This window comes from Pongo pygmaeus, chromosome 9 (genome assembly GCF_028885625.2).
Source record: "Pongo pygmaeus isolate AG05252 chromosome 9, NHGRI_mPonPyg2-v2.0_pri, whole genome shotgun sequence".
Lineage (NCBI taxonomy): Eukaryota > Metazoa > Chordata > Mammalia > Primates > Hominidae > Pongo > Pongo pygmaeus.
This window is the reverse complement of record NC_072382.2, coordinates 42,277,402-42,301,796: the sequence shown is the minus strand read 5'-3', so window position 1 is coordinate 42,301,796 and position 24,395 is coordinate 42,277,402. Positions and strand designations below refer to the sequence as shown.

General features: G+C 35.9%; 1 pseudogene; it reads right to left on the bottom strand.

Annotated features, from left to right (window-relative positions):
* Positions 1 to 899: 899 nt before the first annotated feature.
* The window catches only part of LOC129008616 (N-acylneuraminate-9-phosphatase-like), a 150,286-nt pseudogene continuing 126,790 nt past the window's right edge, over positions 900 to 24,395 (bottom strand).

Below are 24,395 nucleotides of genomic sequence, written 5' to 3'. Positions count from 1 at the left end.
TATTAAGATTCTGGGCTGGGCGCGGTGGCTCAAGCCTGTAATCCCAGCACTTTGGAAGGCCGAGGCTGGTGGATCACCTGAGGTCAGGAGTTCAAAACCAGCCTGGCCAACATGGTGAAACCCGTCTTTACAAAAAGTACAAAAATAATTAGCTGGGCATGATGGGGACTGCCAGTAATTCCAGTTACTCAGGAGGTTGAGGCGGGAGAATCACTTGAACCCGGGAGGCGGAGGTTGCAGTGAGCTGAGATTGTGCCACTGCACTCCAGCCTGGGTGACAAAACAAGAGTCCATCTCAAAAAAAAAAAAAAAGATTCTGATTCACTTTCTTATGTCATTGTGTGCATGTGTATGTTTGTTGGATATAAATTTACTTTTTTAAGGCAAAAAATATGGTTTCTGTTTCTAAAATACGCAAAATAATTTCACCATGAAATTTCTTGATTGGCATGTGACTTAGTGTTTATTTCATGTTAACCAGATCCAGTTGCTCTGATAAATCTGTGTGTTTTAGAAAAATTTATTTTTAATAAATATCTATTTTTAAGCCAGGAGATAAACCTTACATTTGTGCATCCATGTGTAAGCGACCCTGCTTGGTATCATGGAGCCAAGATACTAAAAGATTAATAAAATAATTTGTAAAAACTCCATTCACAAACTAACAAATAATATATTTCCTCAAATTTTCTGGAATATACTACTGACTTGTATTAATGTAATCTGAATTTTCAGATATAAATACCAGTCAATGGTTGGTTGTTACAACTTAAAAGCAATCAGATTGGGAAGACCTTCAAAATATTTGTCATTAAATCATAAATAAAATTTTTCTTAGAATTGGACCGTGGTAAGTGGAGTGCCTTAACTTTTCTTAGTTCAAACTCTGCAAATTGACTCTAACGTTCATAATCATGCCCTTTTATGTGCTTTAAGTGGAGATACTGTTGGTCTATACTTTGTAAGAGAGCAGGTAACTCTAGCACAGAAGAAACTATATAACATGGAACTGGGTGGGAATTCAGTGGCACTATTCCATTTTTATCAATTCAGACTGCTTTCAATCTCCAGGTTGTACTCCAAGAGGATTGCAGCAGTAATAAAACATGGATGGTGCTGGCTTCTCTCTCTCTGCTCGCCACCTACAACAGCGTCGAAATAGGACTGACAGCCACAAGCCTCAGTCTTCTCCTTCTGGGTCTGTCTGTCCCCTTTCGTTAATAGAAGTAGGCGGACCTCCTTTCAAAGTTCAGTGAACATGGCTTTGACATCTTCTGCTAGTGTCATATGCTGTTATTGTGTAGATTTCCAAAGGAAGTAGCATTCTTCAGCCAATTTTCTACTGGCTGCACCACCTTTTGTTTCCTGGATTGCTTTTTCCCAATGTGAAGTCCTTAGATCAGTTATGCATGTATTGTAAGGATGAACCATTCCTTGCTGAGTTTAACTTGAACTTTCTCACAGATGATGTTAGCCTCTTCCTTTTAATAGTATTTTGATTGTAGGAGCTTTATCATCTTCAGCACGCCTCTCCGGCTCGCCCCCTAACACCACATGCGGCGGGCTTGTGACCCCTGAATTTACTTAAAACAAACAAACAAACAACCTTGCATTCCAATCACCTAACTTATTTAATTGAGATATAAAGCATTATAAAGGCCTAAAACACTACATGAGCTGACCTCATTACCTTTTAACTTTCTTCTATTTTTCTAACGTTCCCTCATATCCTCCTTACTCGAAAGGTGTCTTATAAATAACGGCTGCCCTGACCACCCAGATGCTTACCAACTCGATTTTCTTCTTATTTATTTATTTATTCAAATCTCTTAACTTCATCTAAATACTAAACTTTACTTACTTTCTTCATTTATTGCATGCACCCCACCACCACCCCCATACCGTCAAATGCACGCTAGTGAGTTTTTTCACATGTTATTCCCATAATTTAGACTGCCCCATGGCACTCTGCAGGCAGCCAAAAATGTTTGCCGGCTGAATGAATGTGTAACTTGTTTTTTCCTTAAACCCATCTGAGCTTGTTTATAGATTGAGAAAAACAGCACTTACTGTTTTTCAGTTTGCTCATTTATAGATTGAGAAAAACAACACTTACTTTATAGGATGTTTGTATGTGTGAAGTTCCCAATCCCACGTAAACCCTAACTATAGCTGCTTATATGACTTAGAACACATTTTTCTTCAGTCCACAATTCCCAATTGAACAAATTTTTGAAGATTATTAAGCAAAGCTCGTAATCTCTTTTTTCTTATTTCTTTTTAATAGTACCATTGCCAATAGTTGTAACAGTTGTTAGAGTTTTTCTAACTTATATAAATAATGTGTTAGATTTTGTCTTCTTTCTCTGTTTACTAGAAGTCGTATTTGAATTGATTGTTTTTGCTCATATGTTAATGATTAGAAGGTGATGAGAAATAGTGCTAGCTCTTACCTGGAGGACTAATGAACCTTGGAAAAATCTGCAGACATGAATGTAACAGCTTTTGACAGGACTTCTGCTCACTAGCTTTCCCTATATAGTCAATGATATTTATCTGAACAGATTGCCTGTCATATGCTAAAACAAACCAAAAGAAGAAAAAAGTGGGGGCAGGTAGTTAATTTATATGGGAATGTAGATCTAGAAACTACATTAGAAAGAAGGAAAAAAAAACTTTTCTCGGGTGTCTTGCATTTAAACAATCCCCTGTGTATCATGCAAAATCGATGGCTGTGTTCATTTTTTCTCTGCTAACTCCAGACTAAAATGACAGCCAATGAAAGTGAACCCCTCCTTTAGAAATAGCTAGAGGTTATACCCATCTAGAATGTTCAATACTTATTATTTTAGTAATACTGCCAGTGTTCATCTCCAGGACACCAACGTTATCTTAGAAAATTTAGTAAAAAGTGAACACGTATAAGAAAAAGTTTTGGTACAATAATCCATCCGAAAAGTAGATAGATATTAATAACAGGTTTATAAATAAGTAGAGATATATTTATTTATAAACTTATTGTAAGTAAGTATAGATATATTTATTTATAAACCTGTTATTATCAGGAATAAAGGAAGGAAGGAAAGAAAGGGAGGGAGGGAGGAAGAAGTTGGGAGGGAAGGAAGAAAGGAAAAAAAGAAAGGAAAAGAAGGAAGGAGGGAGGGAGAGAGGTGAGGGAGGAAAGGAAGAAAGGAGGGAAAAAGAAAGCAGCAAAATAAGGAAGGAAGGAAGGAGGGAAGGAGTGGGAGGGATAGAGGGGAGGGAGGGGAGGGAGGGGAGGAGGGAAGGGCATGATGAGAAGGAAAAGGAGGGAGGGAGGAGACAGTGAAAGCAAAACATTGTATTCGTTGTATCCATTGTATTCATTACTTGCAATGGGGATGTCTGAAAATTCATTTGTGTGAATGTATTTATATTTATAAAGGTTTTTTGTGTATTTGGGAGCTTCCAAGCACAAGAAACAAGAGTTAACCACTGCAGTGTCAAACTTCTCTTTACATAGTAAGCCAAAATTGTTGATAACATTTTCTTTGTTTCTGATCTTGTAGTACATTTTTGTATTGTGTTAGAGATTTTCATATTTTCTCATCTCTGCCAGATGTTCAGAATATTTATCTTTCCTATCACTGAATTATCAAAAGAAGAAAAAAGTATTATTAGTATCATGGCTAATGAGGATGAGTGTGGTAGTGGGAGAGAAGATAGAAAGGAGGTAACTCAAAGATGATGAAAATTTGTAAATTTAAAGGTCATTGTCAAGTACTAGTTTGACCTGAGCAAATATTCCTGCCAATTATTGCATTTTCATCCTTATTGAGAAAAAGCTTTCTGTCTTTTCTTGACAAAAATTCTGTTTTTTTTTTCTATTTTCTTTTTTCATTTTTAAACAAATGGACAGTTTATTTGCAGATTCTTCTTTGATAGATGGTATAATAAAACAAAATTGATAGACCTGGTCATTTTGTTTCTGTCCTATATTTCTTTTAGGGAGGTCTATTTTTCATCATTGTGATACATATACAAAATTTAAACCTGGCACCAATCTGTTGTGTATTGATAGGGAGTGAATAACTCAGGCACAAGCAGCATCAGCATCAAGAAATTTGCTAGAAAGTCAAGTTACCAGCATCCCTTCAGATGTACAGAATCACACTCTTTGTGAATGAGGTCATCCAATATCTTCCAGACAATCCTTAGGCATAGTGATATTTGAAAACCACTCCTCTAAACAGAGAATCTCAGAATTCTATTTCCATGGAAAACACCTGGAGTTTTAAGAAGAAATCAACAGTTGTGGGCATAAATCCTAAAGCACTGAATTTACTAAACCTGGTGTAGTGCCCAGCAATCTGCATTACTTCTATGTTACTCTAAAGTCTAAAGTCTGAAAACTAAGCTGAAGTTGCTCAAGATTAATCTTTAGTTATAGCAGCTATTTGCACTGGAGCTTCTCTAAAGTCCTGCATCTTTATTTCCATAAGTTGATCCTTATCAGAGTAAAACACAAGGAAACTAACAAGCAAACAATGCTATTACCTTACAGAAGAATGTTCAACATCTTCCCAGTGGCATGCTCCTCCTATCACAGTGTGTTCCGAGCTTACCTAACTAACCTCATCTTCAGCCACTTCTTGTACCCTGTGTGTATTCTCACCACTGTGTTATGAGCTTTCTTCACCTTCATATATTGATGTTTCTTTTGCACAGAATGGTCTTCTTCCCTAATCTTCCTGTTAAGTATCTGTGTACTACTCAAATGTCACCTTTCTTTTTCAAATAATTCCCTGAATATTTCTTTTATAGCAGAAATGATTATTTATTCCCAGATCACTTTATATATATTTCAGAAACTATATGGATAAATATTTCATATTGTGTTGTAAGAAATTTTGAATATCACATGTTTTTGGAAACACTAAGAAAACTCCGTTAGACTATGTTGGTAGGAAGTTTTTGAGGACCGGGTACAGATCTCACTTATCATTCTGACTACCTCTTATAACCCCTATTACACATTAGGGTCACAATAAATACTTTTCCAAATGTTTTGTTCAACTTTGTTTCAACAGATAAAGTGAAATCACATATATAGAAAACATTTGAAAAGTTGAAGATTCTGAGTTGAGGTTCAATCTCAATTCGCCAACTAAGGGACTTTGAATGAGTTCTAAGCCTCTCTGGACTTTATATCACTCATCTGTTAAAAAAAAAAAAAAAAAAAAAAAAAGGCCAGAATATAGTAAGTTTCCATCATTCAAAAACATAAACATAAGTTTTCTTCTTTAAAGGTAATCTTATGTGAACCTTACTTGAAATTCTATCACATAATATAATAAAAGCTAAACTCTTCCAGTTGAAGAGGGAGATTGAGGAGGACAAAACCTTCCAGGAAAAATGAAAGGATATGTACCCAAAACTAATATATGTATGATTATTTCTATAGGTATTATGAGAGGCAAAACTCTAGTATGTGTTATAAAATCAGGATTAAGCATCTTATTTCTACCATGTCTATCTTATATTAACATAACCTTTTTATTTTATAATATGTCACTAACTTTTTAATATTTAGAAAGTTGAGAGGAGACTAATTTGTGGGAAAACTCAATCTCCCATGTGGAATGGCCTTGCGGCAATTAAATTGTTTCTTTACTGCAACACCATGGTCTCAGTGAATTGGCTTTGCCTGTGCAATGGGCAAGAAGAACCCATTGTGTGATTACAAATTTGAACTCTCATCTGGGATTTGCCCTTTTAGACACCTACCCACAGTTTGTCAGCCTCCCACTGGTAGAACAGACCTGGAGGTAAACTCTTGTGGCCATTTATTGTTTTTGAGGCCCTCTTCTGGCACCATCTCTATTGGTGAGGTGCTGTTGACCCATAGTGCCTGGGCCTAATTGCAATGGAGAAATATTTTTTTAAAATAATGTTCATCTTAACAGATGTGAGGTGATATTTCGTTGCAGTTTTGATTTTCATTTTGCTAATGATTAGTGTTTCGAGAATATTTTATATACATGTTGGCAATTTGTATGTTTTATATTAGAGAAATATTTCTTCAAGTTCTTTACCCATTTTTTTAAATCAGGAAGATCTTTCATTAAAGTCTTTAATTCACTTTGAGTTTATTTTTGTGCATGGTATAAGATATAGGTCTAATTATATTCCTTTGCATGTGAATATCTAGTTTTCCAAACATTATTTGTTGAAGAAACTATCTATTACCTATTGTGTAGCCTTGGCACCCATGTTGAATATTACTTGACCAACCCTTTCCTTTCCCAGGAAGAAGTTAGGAGATGGGGGTTATCTCCTACTTGTTTCATGATGAGCCAGAGAGAAGGACTATGGAAAGTGAGTGCTCCACACTGTGGCTTTTGTTCTCAGTGGCCATCAGCCTGGTACCCTTCCTGTTAATGCTTAGATTCAGGCAAGACAAAAATCATTTTATTGGGAAATGCTTCAAAAAGTCTTAATGTTGGAAATATATTTTAGTCTCCTGTTTTCCTTCCTGGGAAAAAGACATGAGCTAGGAATTTTCCTCTAATTGCAGTACACTTATTTGGAGGGAGGGACTATGATACGTGATTGCCACAGATTTTTTACAGGCTTTGATGTTGCTAATTTTTTTTGTTTGTTTACTTGTTTTTTGAGACAGCATCTCACTTTGTCATTCAGTCTGGAATGCAGTGGTGTGATCTCAGCTGCCTGTAGCCTGGACATCCCCAAGCTCAGGTGATCCTCCCACCTCAGCCTCCCAAGTAGCTGGGACTACAGGCACACACCACCATGCTCGGCTATTTTTCTTTGCATTTTTTTTCTCTATAGAGATGGGGTTTTGCCATGTTGCCCAGGCTGATCTTGAACTCCTGGGCTCAAGCGATCTGCCTGCTTTGGTCTCCCAAAGTGCTAGACTTACAGGCATGAGCCACCACACCCAGCCTGATGTTGCTGATTTTATGTTCACCTGAGGTACATAAGCTTCTTAACTGGTTTCTGGATTTTGTATAAAGAAAATTGGTCCTTGTACTAACGTAGAGTTTGTGTCTCCATTGGGAGTGGAGGGTATCAGGCATCTTGTTCTGTCATCTTACTGGTGTCATTTTTATAATAGAAACCCTTATTCAACTTCACTCCACGTTAGTATTCATTTAAATATTAATTATTTTAGTTAATTAGTTCTTTATGTATGTAAAGCTAGTTACCTAGTCATTATGGTCACTGAGCCACTAATGCTAGCATGGCTACTCTATTCCTGCACTTTTGCACCAATGAACTAAGTTGGTTGTTTTCAAAAATGTGTATGCCATTTGTGTTTTTTATTGTAATTATATAATTAATTTAAATATAATATTTTTGTGAAAAGAAAGTTAGTTATACTATAATATGAAAAAATAAGATGCTAAAATAATTTTGTTCAGTTGTGAAAAAGACAATTTTATAATTTTAAAATCGTGAAAGTATACATTTTTTTCTGTAGAAATATGACTATTTTGTTTTATTATTTGACTTATTATTTTACTTGATTTTGTATAGATTCTGTGTGGATTTCTGTACAAATCCATAATATGTATACATATTTATAGCATACATGTAATATTTTGATACAATTACACACTGTATAATTATCAAATCAGGGTATTTATGAATTCATCATCTTAAATATTTACGGTTTCTTTGTGTTTGGATCATTTTAAATCTTCTAGCTATTTTGAAATATAAAATAAATTACTGTGAACTATATTCACCATAATCGGTTATCAAATACTAGAACTTATTCCTTCTTTCTAACTATGTGTTTGTACCCATTAACCAGCTTCTCTCCATGCCTATCCCATCCCAAATCCTTTAAAGCCTCGAACAACCACCATTCTTCTTTCTACCCCCATAATGTCAACATTTTTGTCTGCTGCATATGAGTGAGAACATGCAACATTTTTCTGTCTGTGCCTGGCTTATTTCACTTACCATAATGACTTCCAGTTTCATTCATGTTTCTACAAATGATAAAATTATATCATTTTTGTCTGAATGGTATTTTATTGTGTATATAGATAACAGTTTAAAAAATCCATACATTCATTGATGAACATTTAGGTTGATTCCATATCTTGGCTATTGAGACTAGTGCTATAATAAAGATGGGGCTGCAGATATCCCTCTGATAAAACTGGTTTTCTCTCCTTTAGATAAATGCCTGTTAGGATTGCTGGATCATATAGCAGTTCTATTTTTAGTTCTCTGAGAAACCTTCATACTAGTTTTCATAATGGCTGTACTAATTTACATGCTCACTGACAGTATATAAGAGTTTCCTTTTTGCCACATCCTTACCAACATTTATTATTGTTTGTCTTTGTGATAATAGCCATTCTAACTGGGATAAGAGATATCTCATTATAGTTTTGAGTTGCATTTCCCTGATGATTAGTAATGTTGTGCTTTTCTGTTGTACAGGCAGATTTTTTCTTAATATGTTAAATTATTCATTCATTTAAGAACTCAAAGGTATATTTATTGTGATATAAAATATCAGTTAGTATACTTACTTGAAATATCTTTTGTCTAAATCAAACCAAATAAGTGTAAATAAATGTACCTGTGTGTATTAAAAGTTAAAATGTTATATATTTATGGATACATATATCTTCTGTAGATCGCTAAAATAGATCCCTATGTATCTATATATGAAATAGATAACTGTGTCTATGTTTATTTATCTATGTTTTGAAATGATTCTCTATGATAAATGACTTTTCCTATTAACTGCCCTACTACTTGTCCTGGTGACATTTAAGAAAATCCTCTGTGGTATATTAAGTGAGGGGCATCTTTAAACCACTAAGTGTTAATCATCAAACCAAAGAAATGTAACTCACTGTCATCCATTATACCACAAAATCAGGGGAGAAAAAAATAGATATCACTTGATTTAGATAGCAATAACTCATTTTTAAGGAGTCACATAAATTAGATAAGTTGGTATACATAGCCACATGTAATGTTAGTAAAATTTAAAATGTTATATCCAGAATGATATCAATTTGGCTAACAGTCTAGTAGAATGTTTTGCATTTTTTAGAGGATGTCTGGGTTTGCAAAATGTTTTATGAATGATTCACTGTAGATGCAAAGAGAGCAATGTCTATTCAAGAAATAAAGATAGTGATTAATTTGATCAGTTTTCGAAGAACAGAAAAATAATTTATAAGCAGGTTTTTTTTCTTATTTTTTAAATTTTAAATTTTTGTAGGTTCATAGTAGATGTATAGATTTGTGGGATACCTGAGATATTTTGAAATAAGCATGGAATGTCAAATAATCACATCATGAAGAACTGGGTATCCATTCCCTCAAGTATTTATTCTTTCTGTTAGCAAACAATCCAATTAAATTCTTTTAGTTATCATTTTTTATTCTTCAACTTTTATTTTAAGTTCCAGGGTACATGTGCAGGATGTGCAGGTTTGTTACATAGGTAAACGTGTGCTATGGTGGTTTGCTAGACAGATCAACCCATCACCTCGGTATGAAGCCCAGCATGCATTAGCTATTGTACCTAATGCTCTCTCTACCCCAGCCCTCCCAAACAGGACCCAATGTGTGTTGTTCCCTGCAGCTGTGTCCATATCTTCTCACTGCTCAGCTTGCACTTACATGTGAGAGAATGCATTGTTTGGTGTTCTGCTCCTGTATTAGTTTGCTGAGGATATTGGCGTCCAGTTCCATTCATGTCACTGCAAAAAAAAAAACAAAAAAAAAAAACATGCTCTTATTGCTTTTCATGACTGCATAGTATTTCATGAGTATATATGTCACATTTTCTTTATCATTGATGGGCATTCTATCATTGATGAGCATTTGTGTTGATTCCACATCTTTGCTATTGTGAATGGTGCTACAATGAGCATATGTGTGCATGTATTTTTATAATAGAATGATTTGTAATCCTTTGGGTATATACCAAGTAGCGAGATTCCTGGGCCAAATGGTATTTCTGCTTCTTGGATACTTGAAGAATTGCCACACTATCTTCCACAATGGTTGAACTGATTTACATTCCCACCAATAGTGTAAAAATGTTCCTTTTTCTTCACAACCTCCCCAGCATCAGTTGTTTCCTGACTTTTTAATAATTGCCATTCTGACTGGCATGATATGATATCTCAATGTAGTTTTTATTTGCATTTCTGTAATGATCAGTGCATTGAACTTGTTTTCATATATTTATTGGCTGCATGAGTGTCTTATTTTGAGAAGTATCTGTTCATGTTTTTAGCCCACTATTTATTGGGGTTTTTTTTTTTGTAAATTTGTTTAAGTTCCTTGTACACTCTAAATATTGGACCTTTGTCAGATGGATAGATTGCAAAAATTTTCTCCCATTGTAGGTTGTCTGTTGGCTCCGATGATGGTTTCTTTTGCTGTGCAAAAGCTCTTTAGTTTAATTAGATCCCATTTGTCAATTTTTGCTTTTGTTGCAATTGCTTTCAGTGAGTTCATTATACAATCTTTGCCTGTGCCTATGTCCTGAATGATTTTGTACAGCACAATTTTAGTTATTTGAAGGTGTACAATTAAGTTATTATTGACTGTAGTCACTGTTGTGCAATCAAGTAGTATGTCTTAGTCATTCTATTTTTTGTACCCATTAACCATTCTCACCTCCCCCTAATTCCCCTACTACTCTTCCTAGCCTCTGATAACCATTCTTCTACTCTCTATTCCCATGAGTTCAATTATTTTGATATTTAGATCCCACAAATAAGTAAGAGCATGCGATGTTTGTCTTTCTGTGCCTGGCTTATTTCACTTAACATAATGATCTCCAGTTCCATGCATGTTGTTACAAATAACAGCATCTTGTTTTTTTTGTTTTTTTTTTCTGAATAGTATTCCCTTGTGTGTATGTACCACATTTTCTTTTTTCATTTATCTGTTTATGGACACTTAGATTGCTTCCAAATCTCAGCTATTGTGAACAGTGCTGCAAAAAATAGAAGAGTACAGATATTTTTTTCACTATACTGATTTTCTTTCTTTTGGGTATATACACTGCTGTGGAATTGCTGGATCGTATGGTAGCTATATTTTTAGTTTTTAGAGGGACTACCAAACTGTTCTCCATAGTGTTTGTACTAATTAACATTCCCCCCGACAGGACATGAGTGTTCTATTTTTCTCCACAAACTTACCAGCTTTTGTTATTGCTTGTCTTTTGGATATAAGCCATTTTAACTGGGATGTGATGGTATCTCATTATAGTTTTGATTTGCCTGATTTATGTGACGATCAGTGATGTTGGGAACCTTTTGATATGCCTTTTTGCCATTTGTATGTCTTCTTTTGAGAAATGTCTATTCAAATCTTTTGCCCATTTTTAATCGGATTATTAATTTTTTTCTTATAGAGTGGCTTGAGGTCCTTATACATTCTGGTTATTAATCCCTTGTCACATGTTTGGCTTGCATATATTTCCTCCCATCCTGTGGGTTGCCTCTTCACTTCATTGATTGTTTTCCTTGGCTGTGCAGAAGCTTTTTAACTTGATGTAATCCCATTTTCCCATTTTTTCTTTGGTTGCCTGTGCTTGTAGAGTATTGCTCAAGAAACTTTTGCCCAGATCAATGTCCTGGAGACTTTTCCCAATGTTTTCTTGTAGTAGTTTCATAGCCTGAGGTCTTAGATTAAAGTCTCTAATAAGTTTTGATTTGATTTTTGTATATGGTGAGAGATAGGGGTCTAGTTTCATCGTTCTTCTGCATATGAATATCCCATTTTCCCATCACCATTTATTGAAGAGATTCTTATTTTCCCAGCATATGTTTCTGGCACCTTTGTTGAAAATGAGTTTAGTATAGGTATGTAGATTTGTTTCCAGGTTCTCTATTCTGTTGCATTGTATCTGTTTTTATGCCCGTACCATATTGTTTTGGTTACTGTAGCTCTGAAGTATAATTTGAACTCAGGTAATGTGATTCCTCTAGTTCTGTTCTTCTTGCTTAGGATATCTTTGACTATTCTGTGTCTTTTGTAGTCCCATATAAATTTTAGGATTTTGTTTACTATTTTTGTAAAGAATGTCATTGGAATTTTTTTAGGGATTAAATTGTATCTGTAGATTGCTTTGGGTAATATGGACATTTTAACAATATTGATTCTTCCTATCCATGCCTATAGAGTATTTTTACATTGTTTGGTGTCCTCTTCAATTTTTTCATCAATGTTTTATAATTTTACTATAGGGATCTTCCACTTCTTTGGTTAATTCCTAGTTATTTAATTTTATGTGTGGCTATTATAAATGGAATTATTTTAATTTTTCCTGATTTTTAACATTTTGTATTTTAAATTGTTATATTTTTTTACTAAATTGACCCCTTTATCATTATATAGTGACCTTCTTTGTCTCTTCTTATAGTCTTTGTCTTTTGTCTAAGTACAGTGACTCTTGCTTTTTCTTGTTTGTTTGTTTCCAATGGCATGAAGTATCTTTTTCCATTGCTTTAATTTTAGTCTCTGTGTGTTTTAGAAGTGAAGGGTGTTTCTTGCAGGTGACAGATCAATGGGTCTTCTTTTGTTTATTCATTTAGCCACTCTGTCTTTTGATTGGAGAGTTTAGTCCACTTACATTCAATGTTGTTATTAATAAGTAAGGACTTACTCCTGCCATTTTGTTACTTGTTTTCTTGTTGTTTTGTGGTGTTCTCCTCTTTATTTTTTTTTTCCTGTCTTCCCATAGTGAAGGTAATTTTACCCTGTGATATAATTTAGTTACTTGCTTTTTAAATTTTTGTTTATCTAGTGTAATGTTTTTTGGTTTGAAGTTACCATGAGGCTTGCAAATACTATTATTTGCAAAATAACCCATTATTTTCACCCAATAAAAACTTAACACTGAATAAACAAATAAACAAAACGAAAACTAAGAAAACTGTACACCTTAACTTCACCCTCTCACTTTTTTACTTCTTGTTGTTTCTATTTACGTATTATTGTATTGCGTATATCTTGCAAAGTTGTTGTAGTTACTATTTTTGATGGTCCATTGATTACTCTTTTTACTTAGGATAAGAGTAGTTTACACACCACAGTTATAGTATTATAATATTCTGTGTTTTTCTGTGTACTTACTATTACCAGTGAGTTTTGTACCTTTGGTGTGATTACTTATTGCTCATTAACATCTTTTCTTTCTCACTGAAGTACTCTCTTTTAGCATATCTTGTAGAACAGGTCTGGTGTTTATGAAATCCCTCGGCTTTTGTTTGTCTGGTAAAGTCTTTTTTTCTCCATGTTTGAAGGATATTTTGTCCAGATATGCTATTCTAGGGTAAAAGTTTTTTCCTTCGGCATCTTAAGTATGTCATGCCACTGTCTCCTGGCCTGTAAGATTTCCACTGAAAAGTCTGCGGCCAGATGTACTGAAGCTCCATTGTATGTTATTTGTTTCTTTTCTCTTGCTGCTTTTAGGATCTTTTCTTTATTCTTGACCTTTGAGAGTTTTATTATTAAATGCCTTGAAGTAGCCTTCTTCGGGTTAACTCTGCTTGGTGTTCTGTAACCTCCTTGTATTGGTTATTGATAGCTTTCACTAAGTTTAGAAAGTTATCCATTATTATCTTTTCGAATAAAATTTCTACCTCAACTTTTTCTCTACCTCCTCTTTAAGGCCAACAACTCAGATTGTCTTTTGGAGGCTATTTTCTAGATCCTACTGGTGTGCTTCATTGTTTTCTATTCTTTATGTTTTGTCTCCTTTAGCTGTATATTTTCCAATAGCCTGTGTCCAAGTCCACTAATTCTTTCTTCTGCTTTATTAATTCTGTTAAAGGACTCTGATGCATTCTTCAATTTGCCAATTGCATTTTTTCAGCTCCAGTATGCCTGTTTGATACTTTTTATTTCAATCTCTTTGTCAAATTTATCTGATATAATTGTGAATTTCTTCTCTGTGTTATCTTAATTTTCTGTGTGTGTTTCCTCAACACAGCTATTTTGAGTTCTCTGGAAGGATACATAACTGTTTCTGCAGGATTTATCCCTTGTTTCTTATTTAGTTCATTTGGTGAGGTCATGTTTTCCTGGATGGTGCTGATGCTACTTGATGTTCTTTAGTGTCTGGGCATTGAATATTTTAGTATTTATTGTAGTATTTATTTTCTGAGCTTGTTTGTCCCTGTTCTTCTTGGGAAGGCTTTCCAGATATTTGAAAGGATTTGGGGGTTGTTATGTAAACTGTATCTGCTTTAGAAAGCTCAGTAATGCTGCAGGTGTTGCAGACTCTTAGAGGTATCTTCTTGATTGTCTTGGACAAAATTGAGTTGAATTCTCTGGATTACCGAGTGGAGACTCTTTTTTTCTTCTCTTATTTTATCCCCTCAAAACAGTCTCTCTCTCTGTTATGAGTCACCTAAATCTGGGGATGGAGTGACACAAGCACTCCTGTGACCACCACCACTATGACAGCATTGGGTCAGGCCTAAAGCCAGCACAGCCCTGGGTCTTGCCCAAGGCCTGCTGTAACCACTCCCTGGCTACTGCCTATGATCACTCAAGCTCCCTGGGCTCTAGAATCAGCAGCTGGCAAATCTAGCCAGGCTGTTTCCTTCACTTCAGGGTGATGAGATCCCTCACCCCTGCATGGGTCCTTAAGTGCCATCCAGGAACTAGGGACTAGAGTAAAAATCCTTAAAATTACCCCTGATGTTTTGTTGTACTGCAGCTGAACTAGCACTTAAATTACAAGATGGAGTCCTTCGCAATCTTTCCTCCCTTTTCCAAAGGCAGAGGAGCCTCACTCCATAACCACCATCACCACAGACCCACATGGAATTCTGACAGACTACCACTGATCGTCTTTCATTGCCCAAGGTCTGTTAAGTTAGCTTGTGATGAATGCTGCCTAGCCTAAATCTCACCCTTCAACGTAATAGGCAAGTCTAGAGTTTCTACGCAAGAGTGAAGTCCCAAAACCAGTGACTCCAAGAGCCGCTTGGTGCTCTACCCCACCCTGTGGACATCCTAAAGTACCTAAAGTGAAGACAAGACAATGTCCCCTTTACTTTTCCCTCTGCTTTTCTCAAGCAGAAGGAATTTTACCCCATAGCCACCACACTGTTAATGTGCTGAGTCACACTTGAGCCAACAAGTTACATAGGCTTACACAAGGCCCTCAACATAGTACTCAGGTATCAGTGTTGGTTATTCAGGGATCAAGCGTTCTTCAGGTAGTAGGTAATGAAAGCCGCCAGGAGAGTGGGTCTTTTCTTTGAAGGCATTGAAGACAGTGGGTTCTCTTCTGGACCAGGGTATGTCTAGAATGTTGCCTGGGAGCTACAGTCTGGAATAAGGCCTCACAACTCTGACCAGTACCCTATCCTCCTGTGGCTGAGCTCATATCCAAGATGCAATACAAAGTCCTCCATAATCTTCCCTTTCCTCTCTTCAAGCAGAAAGAAGGTGTCTCTTTTGGAGCTACAATCTGTGCCACCTGGGGTTAGGAGAGGGGTGATACCAGCACTTTCTTAGCTTCTCCAGCTGATGTCTCAGTGGGTCACATGCACCGTACTCCCCACCCCCTTCCAGTATATTTTTTCTCTGCCCCATTCAACCATGGACTCCACTAAGATTTTCAGTCCTTCTGGCCTATATTGTCTTTCAAGTTTACTTAGAGACCCAGACCCAAAGCAGATTGGCCCTTGGTAGTGAGGTTTGCAGGAACTCAAGTTCATACTTCTGGTTTTAGCAATTCACCTTTGGCTGTAGCTGGTTTAAATGCTCCCTCTTTGGGTGAGCCTCAGGTGAGTTTCCTCTGTTTGTTTGTTTTTTGTTTGTTTGTTTGTTTGTTTCCTGCTAACAGGACAACATTGAGTTCAATGTCTCATAATTGCTATGTTCTCCTTCCCCTAGCACACAGATGCTTTTCACACCATGATGGGGGTGACTGGGGGATGGCATTGGCAATTAAACACTATTTTTTTTAAAAGTGAAAGCAAGTTTTTTAAGAAAGTAAAGGAATAAAAGAATGGGTACTCCATGGGCTGAGTAGCCAATTAAAGACTAGTGTTTTTTAATCTTTTCATTTCCTCTTTCAGTGACACTTTGTTAAAACCAGATACTATGAGGGTTCACCTGATTTTTGTTTCTCATGGAGGTGTTTCTTCTTTGTAGATTGTTGTTAAATTTGTGGCTTTTTATGAGTGGTGAAGAGACAATCAGTGGGGCCTTCTATTTTTGCCATCTTGCTCCACCTGTATAAGCAGTTTTTTTGTTTGCTTTTTTTTTTTTTTTTTTTGAGACAGAGTCTCGCTCTGTCGCCCAGGCTGGAGTGCAGTGGCACAATCTCGGCTCACTGAAACCTCTGCCTCCTTGGTTCAAGTGATTCCCCTGCCTCAGCCTCCTGAATAGCTGGGACTACAGGCGCATGCCATCACCCCCGGCTAATTTTGTGTATTTTTAGTAGAGACGGGGTTTCACCTTGTTAGCCTGGATGGTCTCGATCTCCTGACCTCATGATCTGCCTCCCTCGGCCTCCCAAAGTACTGGGATTCCAAGTGTGAGCCACCACGCCTGGCCAAGCAGGTCTTTAAATAAGGATTTAAACATGTCATTTGTGTATTAAAAATATTTTTCAAATAAGATAACTAATAAAATAGGAAAGTAGTTTGAAAAAATATGTTCATATTATGAAATCTATTTAATTTAAAGAAAATGCTAAAAATAATTATTTATATGCAATCTAAAATAAGCCTTCAAAAATTTTGTTATTTATATACCTAACGATTTTTTTTTTTCTGGACACTGTTAGAAATGTGGTCTCTCTAGGAAATTATTATTTAGTTAAGATCTAAAAACAGTTTACAGACATTTCAGATTAAAATATGCTTTTTCCAGTGTGGTATGTTAAATTATGGTTTATATCCACCAGAAATTCACACAATATCATGCTAAAGGAAAGAGTCTGATTTTGAGTCTGTCTCCACAGAACTTATTGTATTTCTATATATGAAAAATGAAGTAAAAGATTTTAAGTACCCCAAATTTTGCCTAGTATTTGGTAGATTTCAGTCCCTTATAAGTATTTCTCTTCATACAAAATGCACTTAACATTCAAATGTTTAGGCTTGAATAACTCTTTAATATCTGTGGCCATGACAAGGGATGTGAAGGACCTCTTCAAGGAGAACTACAAACCACTGCTCAATGAAATAAAAGAGGATACAAACAAATGGAAGAACATTCCATACTCATGGATAGGAAGAATCAATATCATGAAAATGGCCATACTGCCCAAGGTAATTTATAGATTCAATGCCATCCCCATCAAGCTACCAATGACTTTCTTCACAGAATTAGAAAAAACTACTTTAAAGTTCATATGGAACCAAAAAAGAGCCCACATTGACAAGTCAATCCTAAGCCAAAAGAACAAAGCTGGTGGCATCATGCTACCTGACTTCAAACTGTACTACAAGGCTACAGTAATCAAAACAGCATGGTACTGGTACCAAAACAGAGATATAGACCAATGGAACAGAACAGAGCCCTCAGAAATAATGCTGCATATCTACAACTATCTGATCTTTGACAAACCTGACAAAAACAAGAAATGAGGAAAGGATTCCCTATTTAATAAATGGTGCTGGGAAAACTGGCTAGCCATATGTAGAAAGCTGAAACTGGATCCCTTCCTTACACCTTATACAAAAATTAATTCAAGATGGATTAAAGACTTACGTGTTAGACCTAAAACCATCAAAACCCTAGAAGAAAACCTAGGCAATACCATTCAGGACATAGGCATGGGCAAGGACTTCATGTCTAAAACACCAAAAGCAATGGCAACAAAAGCCAAAATTGACAAATGGGATCTAATTAAACTAAAGAGCTTCTGCACAGCAAAAGAAACCACCATCAGAGTGAACAGGCAACCTACAGAATGGGAGAAAATTTTTGCAACCTACTCATCTGACAAAGGGCTAATATCCAGAATCTACAATAAACTCCAACAAATTTACCAGAAAAAAACAAACAACCCCATCAAAAAGTGGGCGAAGGACATGAACAGACACTTCTCAAAAGAAGACATTTATGCAGCCAAAAAACACATGAAAAAATGCTCATCATCACTAGCCATCAGAGAAATGCAAATCAAAAGCACAATGAGATACCATCTCACACCAGTTAGAATGGCGATCATTAAAAAGTCAGGAAACAACAGGTGCTGGAGAGGATGTGCAGAAATAGGAACACTTTTACGCTGTTGGTGGGACTGGAAACTAGTTCAACCATTGTGGAAGTCAGTGTGGCGATTCCTCAGGGATCTAGAACCAGAAATACCATTTGACCCAGCCATCCCATTACTGGGTATATACCCAAAGGATTATAAATCATGCTGCTATAAAGACACATGCACACATATGTTTATTGTGGCACTATTCACAGTAGCAAAGGCTTGGAACCAACCCAAATGTCCAACAATGATAGACTGGATTAAGAAAATGTGGCACATATACACCATGGAATGCTATGCAGCCATAAAAAATGGTGAGTTCATATCCTTTGTAGGGACATGGATGAAGCTGGAAACCATCATTCTCAGCAAACTATCGCAAGGACCAAAAACCAAACACCACATGTTCTCACTCATAGGTGGGAATTGAACAATGGGAACACATGGACATAGGAAGGGGAACATTACACAACGGGGACTGTCCTGGGGTGAGGGGAGTGGGGAGGGATAGCATTACCTAATACCTAATGCTAAATGATGAGTTAATGGGTGCAGCACACCAACATGGCACATGTATACATATGTAACAAATCTGCACATTGTGCACATGTACCCTAAAACTTAAAGTATAATAATAATTTAAAAAAGAAAAAGAAAAAAAAGTAGTATAAGAAAAGGAAATCAAACAAAGTCAAACATTTTAAGTGTAGCTCTTGGTGCACTTCAGAAAAAATATTAAATTGAAGCTGTAGTTTATTCTCATCATTGTGATTTTTTAGCTTTCAAAATTAAATTCATAATATTATAATTCTGAATTCCTATGTATGTATATGTTAAGAATCCTTTAATGGGACTGACTTTCAAAAAAAAAGTGTGTGTTTGTGTGTACGTGTTTGATTTTAATAATAATTGATGAAGCATAAATGTATGTCAAAGTCTGCCACATTTTTTTTTGTTGCCCGGCCAGTAACAGCCAGTCTCCTTAGAAAGATTTGAATGCCAGGTTCTTAATTTTTAAATCATATTAGAATTGTTTATGTGGTTTTTACGTTTAGCAAAAAAATCATTAACCTTTTGTGAAAGAAAAATTACTACAGTAAGCTTTTTTGTTTTTGCTTTGACTTCCCTTTTCACTAAAGTGGCATCTCCTTTGCTATTTCTTAATGATAATTTAGGTTTTATATCTTGTTGAATTAATAAAGGAAATTATTCTTAAGTGATCTTCAAACTGTCGTTTCAGAGAGGCAGTCTGCATGCATGGTCCCTCTTGTTTGGAAATGAGGGCACTGAGACCCAGAGTCAACACAGAGTTTCCTACAAGTTCTTTATTGTCTGAGATTGAAACCCAAATAAAGCAAGGATTTCTTTATTTCTTACGGCTCAGCAACTCTCAAAATAAGAGAGTTTCTCTGAAAACTCTTTGGCACATAAAATATAAATAAAGACAAAAACGTAAGCATTCTATCCAGTTATGAAAATTTTCAGTAAAGCTTGACAGTAATTTCTTTTTCTTAAAAAATGGGAATTGCTGGAAGATAATATAACACTAGCATTTTCTCCCCTTTATTTTTGTTTAACTCCGAAGCAATAGTTTTGTGTAGTAAAATATACTTACTGTCTTAGAGAAATAATCCTTGAGAATTAGGATACTTTACGTGTGTTTCCAGGCCTTGGTCAAGTGCCGCTGACTCTGAAAGCCAGAACCAATCCTATTCATTAATTGATTCATTCATTCAAAGACAGGCTGTCACTCTGTCGTCAGGCTGGAGTGCAGTGGCATAATTATAGCTCAATGCAGTGTCAGACTTCTGGGCTCAAGTGATTCTCCCACCTCAGCCTCTTGAGTAGCTAGGATTACAGGTACAATCACCCATGGCTAATTTTACTTGTTTTAACTTTTTGTAGAGACAGGTTTTTGCTGTGTTGCCCAGGCTGTTCTTAAACTCCTGGCCTCAAGTGATCCTCTCATCTCAGCATCTCAAAGATCTGGGATTACAGGCATGAGCAATTCTGCCTGGACCAAAATACTCTTAATGTGATAGAAAGATTTTATTTCTAAATTTGAAGGACTGTGAGACAAACTATAGATTGCAGTAAAATCACAGCAATGTTATTAGAACAATTTTCCTCTCCATCCAAGTTTTGCTTTGACTTTGAATCAGTGTGAACCCCATTGTAGTTATTGGCTTGCATTATCTTCATGAAGACTCTAATACAGCTGTGCACATAGCAATTGCTTGGAAATCTTGGTTTTGTTATGTTTGGAACTGCTTTTTTTAAGTATTTCTTAGTAGCTTTTCTTATATGAAAAATATGTTAATGTATGAATATCAATGATATTGCATACTGTATTAGTATGGCTTGCAGAAATGCCTGTCCTTCTCCCTTAGACTACAAGACAGACTGGAGAGACTTAAGTTTTATAAGACTTAGATTTAAATATTTGCTCTATGATAAGCCAGTAGTACACCTTTCAAAAGTCACTTTCCTGAGCCTTTTTTCCTTCATCAGTATAATGCCAACAATATTATACTCCTCATTTCATATACTTACTGCAAAGATTAAATAATATAGAAATTATATCAACCTTGAAGTGTTTAGGGAGCACATTTAAATCTCACAATACCTCTATGGGATGAGTATTACTTGCTTTTTATTTGTACAAATTTATTAGGTACGAGAAAATTTTTATAACATGTATATAGCACATACTAAGTAAGGAGATTTAGGATGTCCATCATGAGGTACAATATATTTTTGTTAAGTATAGTTATCCTACACTGCTATTGTGTTAGGGTTCTCTAGAGGGACATAAATAATAGTATACCTATGTTAAGTTTATTAAGAAATATTAACTCACACGATCACAAGGTCCCAAAAGCTGAGGAGCAAGGAAGCCAGTCCAAGTGTCAAAGCTGAAGGACATGGAGTCAAATGTTTGAGTGCAGGAAGCATCCAGCATGGGAGAAAGATGTAGGTTGGGAGGCTAAACCAGTCTAATCTTTTCACATTCTTCTGCCTGCTTTTTATTCTGGCTGCACTGGCAGCTGATTCAATTGTGCCCACACAGATTAAGGGTGGGTCTGCTTTTCCAGTCCACTGACCCAAATGTTAATCTCCTTTGACAACACCCTTATAGACACACCCAGGATCAATACTTTGCACCCTTCAATCCAATCAAGTTGATACTCAGTATCAACCGTCACAGCTATGAAACATTAAACTCATTTTTTTCTATCTTTCTGTGTGTTTGTGCCCTTTAACCCACTTATCTTTATCCTACTCTCTCCCCAAGACTCATCCTTCCAAGTCTCTGTTGTCTGTTTCCACTCTCTACCTCCACATGTTCAAAATATTTGGCTCCCACATACAAGTGAGAACGTTCAATATTTATTTTTTTATGCCTGAATTATTTCACTGAAGATAGCGGCCTTCAGTTCCATCCATGTTGCTGCAAGTGAAATTGTTCCACTATTTTATGGCAGACTAGTATTCCACTGTGTATATGTACTACATTTTTAAATCTATTTATTCATTGATGAACACTTAGGCTGATTTCATGTCTTTGCTCTTGTGAATAGTGCTGCAATAAACATGCAAGTGAAGGTATCCCTGTGATATGTTGATTTCTTTTCCTTGGGGAAGATACCTAGTGTTGGGCTCCTGGATCTATTAGTAATTCTGTGTTTAGTTTTTTGAGAAATCTCCATACTGTTTTCCACAGTGGCTGTAATACCCTACATTCCCAACAACAGCGTGTATAAGTTCTCTTTCTCTGCATTATAATCAACATCTGTTACTTTTGGCCTCTTTAACTAAAGTCATTCTGATGGAGGAAAATGATATCTCTGTGGTTTTGATTTGCATGTCTCTTATGATTGCTGATGTTGAGCACTTTTTATATACCTGATGGCTGTTGTATGTCATCTTTTGAGAAATGTCTATTCACATCCCTTGGCCACTTTTTAATGGGATCTTTATTTTTTTTTTCCTGTTGAGTTGTTTGAGCTCCTTATATAGTCTGGATATTAGTCCCCTGTTGCATATATAGTTTGCAACTATGTTCTCCCATTCAACAGGTTTTCTGTTTACTGTTGATTATTTCTTTGGTCCACAGTGGCTTTTCAGTTTCAGTCCCATTTGTCTGTTTTTGTTTTTGTTACCTGTCTTTTGAGGTTTTAGTCATAAGTTGATTGCCTATATCAATATCCATGAGAGTTTTCCCTAGGTTTTCTTCTAGTATTTTAAATTTTAGGTCATACATTTAAGTCTTTAATCCATTTTGGGTTGATTTTTATATATGGTGAGTGACAGGGCTTTAGTTTCATTCTTCTGCATGTGGCTATCCAATTTTCCTAGCACCATTTATTAAAGAAGGAGTTCTTTTTCTAAAGTAAGTTCTTGTGAGCTTTGTAGAAGATCAGTTGGCTGTGGCTTTATTTCTTGGTTCTGTATTCTGTTCTATCGGTCTATGTGTCTATTTTTGCACCAGTGCCATTCTATGGTGGTAATGATAGCCTTGCTTTATATTTTGAAGTCAGATAATGTGATGCCTCCAGCTTTGTTCTTTTTATGTGCGTGTGTAATTTATTTTTATTTTCTTCTATTTTTATTATAATTTTTATTTTAAGTTCAGGGGTACATGTGCAGGGTTGCTATATAGGTAAACCGCATGTCATATAGGTTTGGTGTACAGATTATTTTGTCACTCAGGTAATAAGTACAGTACCTAATAGGTATTTTTTTTAAATCTCTGCTCCTGCCACCCTCCACCCTCAAGTATGCCCTGATGTCTCTTGTTCTCCTCTTTGTGTGCATATGTGCTCATTGTTTAGCTACCATTCATAAGTGAGAACATGTAGCATTTGGCTTTCTGTTCTTGTGTTTGGTTAGGATAATGGCCTCCAGCTCCATTCATGTTGCTGCAAAGGACATGATCTAGTTCTATTTTATGGCTGTGTAGTACTCCATGGTGTAGAGGTACCATTTTTTAAAATCCAGTCTGTCATTGCTGGGCATTTAGGATGATTTCATGTCTTGTTATTGTGAATAGTGTGACAAGGAATATTCATGTGCATGTATATTTATGGTAATTTATATTCTTCTGGGTATATAGCCAGTAATGGGATTGCTGAGTTGTAATGCTTATAGCTATTTGAGGAACTGTCATACTGCTTTCCATAATGGTTGAACTAATTTACACTCACTCCAACAGTGTATAAGCATTCCCTTTTCTGTGTAACCGCACCAGAATCTGTTATTTTTGACTTTTTAATAATAATAGCCATTCTGACCAGTGTGAAATTGTATCTAATTGTGGTTTTGATTTGCATTTCTCTAAAGATTAGTGATGTAAAACATTTTTCATATACTTGTTGGCCACATATATGTCTTTTTTAAAAGTGTCTGTTCATGGGTTTTGCCCATTTTTTAAATGAAATTGTTTGTTCTCTGCTTGTAAATTTGTTTAAGCTCCTTGTAGGTTCTGGATATTAGATCTCTGTCAGATGCATAGTTTGCAAACATTTTCTTCTATTCTGCAGTATGTATGATGCCTCTGTTTTTTTTTTTAGTATACTTTAAGTTTTAGGGTACATGTGTACAATGTGCAGGTTAGTTACATATGTATACATGTTGGTGTGCTGCACCCAGTAACTCCTCATTTAACATTAGGTATATCTCCAAATGCTAGCCCTCCCCACTCCCCCCACCCCACAACAGGCCCTAGTGTGTGATGTTCCCCTTCCTGTGTCCATGTGTTCTCATAGTTCAGTTCCCACCTATGAGTAAGAACATGTGGTGTTTGGTTTTTTGTCCTTGCGACAGTTTGCTGAGAATGATGGTTTCCAGCTTCATCCATGACCCTACAAAGGTCATGAACTCATCCTTTTTTATGGCTGCATAGTATTCCATGGTGTATATGTGCCACATTTTCTTAATCCAGTCTATCATTGTTGGACATTTGGGTTGGTTCCAAGTCTTTGCTATTGTGAATAGTGCCACAATAAACATACGTGCGCATGTGTCTTAATAGCAGCATGATTTATAATCCTTTGGGTATATACCCAGTAATGGGATGGCTGGGTCAAATGGGACAAATGGTATTTCTGGTTCTAGATCCTTGAGAAATAGCCACACTGACTTCCACAATGGTTGA